This window comes from Pipistrellus kuhlii, unplaced genomic scaffold, assembly GCF_014108245.1.
Source record: "Pipistrellus kuhlii isolate mPipKuh1 unplaced genomic scaffold, mPipKuh1.p scaffold_m20_p_13, whole genome shotgun sequence".
Taxonomy (NCBI): Eukaryota; Metazoa; Chordata; class Mammalia; order Chiroptera; family Vespertilionidae; genus Pipistrellus; species Pipistrellus kuhlii.
This window is the reverse complement of record NW_023425438.1, coordinates 18,483,290-18,490,602: the sequence shown is the minus strand read 5'-3', so window position 1 is coordinate 18,490,602 and position 7,313 is coordinate 18,483,290.

Here is a 7,313-nt window from a genome sequence, read left to right as displayed (position 1 = left end):
CTCCTCTCTGTAAAAAATCAATAAAACATATTTTAAAAAAAGATAGAAGGAAGGAAGGAACGGACATCATGTCTCCTGAAACTGCCTAAATGGGTAATGAAATCACTGTCTTCAAAACATCCCTTACCATGCATATAAGCCTAACCAGGAAGGTAAGGGCATGAGTGGGGGGGATGGCGGGGTAAGAACACATATGTAATACCTTAATCAATAAAGAAAAAAACCCTAAAATGCCACCTATGTCATACAGCAAGATTTCTTTGAGCTTTTTACTTAATCCCAGTTATTTATTTATCTATTTTCATGTCAATAAAATATTGTTTTAATTATAGTAAAACAAAAACAAAACCATCCCTTACCAGACACCCTAGATACAGATTCCAAACAAGAAGAGGTGGGAAACTCTTTGACATTTTGGTATTGGGATAAATTAGTCCTGCAAACCTGGTCATGGCACTTATAATTTGTAAAGACCATTACTGGCTTCTTTGAAAGTGCTACAGACTGAGTTTTATTTTCTGGGGAATCCTGCAGGACATGAGTGGGGAAGAACGGGAGTTTCTTCTACAAAAAGCCCTAATGGGCCACTGTGTCTACTTATATGACCTTGACTGAGAAGATTAATAAACCCCATATCCTCCCCCCTCCCATTGTCTTCCCTTATAAAACAGGAATAACAAAGGCTAGTTGACCATAAAAATCCAGAGATGAATGTCAGCATCTGACTGCTGTGAGCTCTCAGGCCTGCACGAGACAAACTAGAGATCATCCCTGTACCACTCCAGTTTCTCCTTGGCTACCCCAACCTTCACCAACTCCCATGAGCCTCATGAACCTAATGGTCATCAAAGTCGGAAATGTCTTCACATTTCCCGGGCCACTGTAAAGAACTGATAAATGAGCTAATCTCTGCACACCATACACCCCAAGAGCTGGCTTGCTGGCATGGCATGCTGACAAACCTGGAGAGGAAGGAAGAGACCCAGGCTTCCTGGATCCAGGAGATCCATGGAAGCTGAGGCAAGAAGATACATCAGCATGAAGAGTGTGGTCCTACTGGGCCAAATGCAGCTAAGAAACCAAGAATGTGACCACTAGATGAAGCAATGTGGAGTTTACTGGACCATTAGAAGAGCCATTGGGACTGAAATGCTAATGGACTGTGTTGAGGAATGAACAGGAGGGAAAAAGAAGTGTCTACAGACATCTCTGAAGAAATATTGCTTTGAATGAGATCAGAGAAATGGAAGAGGATGTGCAATAAAAAAAAGTTTAACATGAGGGATATTAGGGCATCTTTATAGGCTAATGAGAATATCCTTTCAAGAGGGAGAAACTGGCCGAAACCGGTTTGGCTCAGTGGTAGAGCGTCGGTCTATGGACTGAAAGGTCCCAGGTTCGATTCCGGTCAAGGGCATGTACCTGGGTTGCGGGCACATCCCCAGTAGGAGGTGTGCAAGAGGCAGCTGGTCGATGTTTAGACGTTTCTAGCTCTCTATCTCTCTCCCTTCCTCTCTGTGGAAAAAAAAAAAAAAAAAAAAAAAAAGAGGGAGAAACTGAGGAGAGAGAAGTGATATCTACAGAAGGGAACTCTCTAGGAAGGTAAGAAGTGGGGGTACTTTATTCTCTCAGTGTGAGATCTTTCTGGTAACTTATTTCCTCTAGTCTTCTGATGGACATATGTTCCATGAACCCTCACGTGGTAGTCTAATCCAGGACAGAGTCAAGAGGTATTAGAAAGATTCCACGTTATGAGCTTCTCTTAGTGTTACATACTGGTTCTAGGATCCAAGCTGTGGCAATCGGCTTCCCGTTTCCGAGTGAACTATCCTCAAGGTCTGGGGCACATTTTTCAAAGGTCAAAAAATTAATGTCTGAGCTCCCTTAATAATATAACTCTTAAAAAATATATATTTTTATTGATTTCAGAGAGGAAAGGAGAGCAAGATAGAAACATCAATGATGAGAGCATCATTGATTGGCTGCCTCCTGCACATCCCCCACTGAGGATCAAGCCTGCAACCTGGGCATGTGCTCTTGACAGGAATCAAACCTGGAACCTTTTAGTACGCAGGCTGACACTTACTGACTGAGCCAAACTAGCTAGGGCAGTGGTTGGCAAACCGCGGCTCACAAGCCACATGCGGCTCTTTGGCCCCTTGAGTGTGACTCTTCTACAAAATACCACGTGCGGGCACGCACATACATTGTGACTGAGACTTCGTGGCCCATGCGCAGAAGTCAGTTTTTGGCCTGGGCAAGTCTATTTTGAAAAAAAGTGGTTCTAACGCAGAACCACACTCAATGGGCCAAAGAGCCGCATGTGGCTCGCAAAGCCGCAGTTTGCTGACTACTGAGCTAGGGCAATAATATAACTCTTAATATGGGCCAGACATTGCACTTATTGTCCCACTTCCTGTTGTTATCCCACCTTATAGATGGGGACCCAGAGGCATGGAAATGTTAAATGGCCTGCCAGAGGTCACATATATGGTAAGTGGAGGAACCGGGACTTGAACCCAATCAGTGTGGCTCTGGAAGCTCATCTCTTTAATCTCCCCCATATTCTGTTTCCTCCCTTTGGCCCTTCTTCCAGAAGGCCTCGGTTCCTTTAAACCTATAAAACTACTTGTGGCTTGTCTTGACTCAGGAGACCACCCCCTACCCCAATCTTACCCCCCCCCCCCCACACACACACTGCCTATCCTGAAGCCCTTCTAATGAGAAGTCATCTCAATTCACCTGCGACTGGCCCTGTACTCATGAGGAATGCTTCTCGGGCAGGGAGGGTGGCCTCTGAGCCGCTGCTTTCCTATTTATATCAGGTCAGAGCCGGGCAGGAAACAGATGGCACACTCAAATTGAGTAATTGGAGGAGAGTGGAATAGAGGGACTATTTACAAAGGTGTGGGCAGGATGCAGGGAAACCACAGAAGTAGTGCAATAAGTAACAGCTACTTGACCACCCCTGGGCTTGAAGGGGCAGGGAAGGTGTGAACACCAGGACCCAGAGAGTGGGCCCTGTGTGGTTCACCACCTGACAAGAGCTGTGGCCATGAGTCAAGAGATGCAGCCAGACCGGAGGTGGCCTCTTCTCACCCCCTCCTTCTCCCAGGTCTCCCTCATACTTTTCTTCCCTCTGATCTCCTGCCCAGGGCTTCCACTGGCTAAACCCAACCAAAGGGCAAGGGAGCCTGTTGATACAGTTTGCATGTTGTGGATAGAAAAGGGTGGGGCGTAGATCTAGAAGGGCAAATAGAAGTATCCAGCATACTAACTAGCTTACTATTTAGGGTGGAGAAGGGGGCTCTGGAGCCAGGCTGGCTGAGTTCAAGTGCCAACTGCCTCTTATTTGCCACATGACTCTGGGCAAGTCATTTCACCTCTCTCTGCATCAGTTTCCTCATCTGTAAAGCGGGTTACCTAACAAGAGCTATGATCATAACACCAACCTCACAGAGTTATAGTAAGTATTAGTCCTTGATTTTTCTCATTTAGATAGCACACTTAGCATATAGTAGGCACTCAATAAATACTGGTTCCTTTCCTTTCTCACCTTCTTCAGGTCAATGTATAGGGACAAAGTCTTCAAATTTATATGCAGCTCTATTATATGCACTCAGTATAGATTGCTTGATTGATGATTGAAGGGACCTTTTTTTCCTTGAGGTCTCAGAATATCCTGTAAAGGACCCATCAAGTCACTCCTAAGAGCCTGCAGTAGTTAAATTGTGGCTTTAAAGGTTCTTGATATTGTTGACATGGTTCTAGCTCACTTTGTGGGTAGCTGCAAGGTTACTAGAGTGTTGGCCTTATATTTTATTAAACTGTACATTTGTTTCATGCTGTTGTCTGCATTTGCTTAATATCTAACAGTTTTAAATGTTTTAAAGAATATTTTCTAAATTTCACATAACCATAAAAAAAATAAAACTATTTCATTGCTTTCCCTCCATTTGGTCTTTCCTGTGACTAGATGGATCTAAATTATCAACAGGTTCTTGACAAAAGGCATTTGAAAAGGTGATTTTACTGGTGATAAGTGGATCTTATCTCTTCCTACTCATATATTTCTTCTGAGGCTGGGCCTAATGCTTGTACAGAATGTACACCTGAAGGCAGCGATATATACACTGAATGCTCCCTACTCTGGCTCTTTCTTTGAAGAACTTGATGGTTCTTGTTGACTGGCTCCAAATCCCTGCCCTTTGATGCACCCTGAACAAGAGGCTTCCTCTATCAGCCTCTTAAAAGCTTAGCATGTGAGGCTCCTGTTCTCTCTACCAAGCACCTCTGCCATGTTGCCAGGCCTTGTCCCCAATCCACTCCTAAATAGATGCCAAAGTGGAGGAATGCTTTTCCGAGCCATTTACCTGGCATCCTCCCTTTCTATTATAGCATCTCTTTCAAACCTTCTTTCATTGCGTGCTTCCCAAAGGAATTAAAACTCCCTACGAAAACTCTACTGGACTCCAAGTTCCACAGTGGTGTAGAATTGTATTTTCCCTTTTTTTTTTTTTTTGTTTTTTTTTTATTTTTTGTTTTTGTTTTTTTTTTTTTTTTTTTTTTTTTACGGAGAGGAAGGGAGAGAGATAGAGAGCTAGAAACATCGATGAGAGAGAGACATCGACCAACTGCCTCTTGCACACCCCCTACTGGGGATGCGCCCACAACCAAGGCACATGCCCTTGACTGGAATCGAACCTGGGATCTTTCAATCCACAGGCCAACGCTGTATCCACTGAGCCAAACCGGTTTTGGCAATTTTTCCATGTTTTTATTATCGATATTGCCTGAGTCATTGATACAGATTAGGAGCTCAAGAGAATGTTGTTGAAACTAACTGAATTGAATTTTCTATCCCTTCCTGCCTGCATGAAAACTGTGTTTCTCCAGACCAGCGTGATCACTTCAGTGGGCTGCACACTGCTTGAGGGAGAGGGACTTGGCCTTCTCTGGGAGTTGGTTTTGAACTGGCAGCTGCGGCAGGAGTGTGTAAAAGGATGACATGGGAGGTAGACAGGGAGGAACCAGCACTTAAGAAACTTGGAGTCTCGTTTATTTTTTAACATGATTCACAGATGACTTTCTATCTTTCTTCTCCTTAGCATAGATGCTTCTACCCTCATCTTGTAAACGAGCGCATAGCTGAGGAATTGTATTTGTTTATCTTGCTTTTTGAACAGTCACAGATACACTCCCAGCCCCTTTCACCCCCTGCCTGCCAAAGCTGGCCCGGTGCCTTTGATGTTTTTTTCACTTCTGCAAAAATGACACAGGGCCTGGAGATGAGAGAGTTCCAGCTAGGACAGTTAGCTCCTCTGTGCCTCACCTTTCCTCATCAGTAGCCGGGAGTGGGAGTAATAAAAAAGGAGTAAGAAAGAAGTGGAGCTTGCTGTTGGGACGAAAAGTTCCAGCCTGTGAAACGTGTGATTTATGGCGATGAGACATTCAGATCCAATTCCTGGGCGAGGGCATCTGAGGCAGGGGCCTCAATGTGTCCCTACCATAAATCAGGACACTGATTGACCAAATCAGCTGTTTTCCTTATTCCTCCAAGTTCCAAAGGGCAAAGGCTTTCCTGCTGAGTAGTTATTTTAGAAGAGGGAAGGGGAAGTAAAAAGCCAGGCCACCCGGAGGGCCCAAGCGGCGCTGGCCATGCTTCCCAGACACCATTGTAATCTCTCTGATCTCCTCGCTCCCTAGTTAACGCCACCCTTGTCCGGGCTCCGAATCTAAAATGACTTGAAACAAGCTCAGCGCACAGAGCAACGCGTAGCTTTCCCATCTCCTAAAGATGAGATTCCAAGGGTTGGTAAATAAATACTCCCCGCGGCAGAATTTCATTGTCAAGAAGGACAGCATGTTTGTCCCGACGCCCACTGGAGGGCCTTTTGCCAAAACGAATGGGAAATCATTGGCCCAATTAACATCCTGTGATCTTAGATCTAAAAATGACCGGGACTTGGTAAACAAGGTGACGTAAGCGGCTGGGCAGGGAGTGGCTCTCTACTGCCACCTGGAGGAGAGCGTCCGCAACGGCGCAGAGGCTCCGGGCTGCGGGAAAGCGGGCCTTGGCAAGCTGGAATGAACTGGAGAAAACGGGTGCGAGCTGGGAAGATGCCCGGAGGGTGGGAGAATACAGAGGAGGCTAAACGGAGTGGAGAGAAAACTCCTCTGCGACCTCTGCTAGGGGAAAACGAGGTCTCTGTTATCCAGGCCACGGGGCGCTGTGGCATTAACCCTGCTGGCTTCCTCCTGGGAACATTGCTTTTATAAAAGGACTTGGGCACCATAAACTCCCGCTAGAAAAAAAAAAAAAATTATAGCTCAAGCTGGGTGGGGACAAGATTGCAACGCTGTAGGCCCTTGATAAAAACAACTCTCAGGATTTTTTTTTTTTTTTTTTTTTTTTTTTTTTTATGGGGGGAAGGCAGTGGCATGGATATTCTAATCACCAAGGGCCACCAGATTTTCTGTTGTCCTTTGGGCTTCACTGTGGCTTAGTGGGGAGGGAGGGCAGGAGTGTAACAACAGTCCTAATTTACTTTCTTGTCAGACTAATGTGAGAATGAGGCTGCAAAGCTCTCTGCATTACGCAACCCCCATGCTGGGAGCTGCCCCAGAAATGTGCTGGGGGCTAGATCAACAGTGTGTTACTGCTTTCCCTCCTGTAGATGATCCACAAAAGAACAACTGAGAGTTGATTTTTAACTTGTTAAAACAAAAACAAAACAAAACCCACTTTATTTGGGGGAGGGGGGGGGGTTAGACAGTTCTGGCTGTGTTGCAAATCTCTGTAGCTGGGGACAATAAACATTTCATTTTCTTGCTAATGGAGCTGCAGGTCAGCCTTGCTCTGACCTTAGTTAGGCTCAGCTGGATTAGCTGAGCTCATCTGGACCCCAGGCTCAGGGTCAAGTACAGGTCTGCTCCACGAGGTTTCATTTCTGGACCGAGATGAAAGGCAAGTGACTACCTGAGGCATACTCTTCTGGCAGAGGGTGGAAACCGTTCAAGAGGCCAAGTCAAAACAGGCAAATACATTTGAAGCTTCTGCTTGTGTGTCATGTCAGCTAATATTCCATTGGCTGAGACAAGTCCAACATCAATGGGGGTGGAGGGCGGGGAGTGGGATATACCCTGCTTACTCTAGTTGATCCAGACTGGAATTTAACCAGAGGGTCATTGTCTGCTCACAAGAGAGATCTGCTTCCTGTGGGAGAATTGCAAAGTGAGGGTGGTCTAGATCAGCGGTCGCCAACCTTTCGGATCTCACGGACCACTGTTTGGCTACCACGGGCCTAGATAAT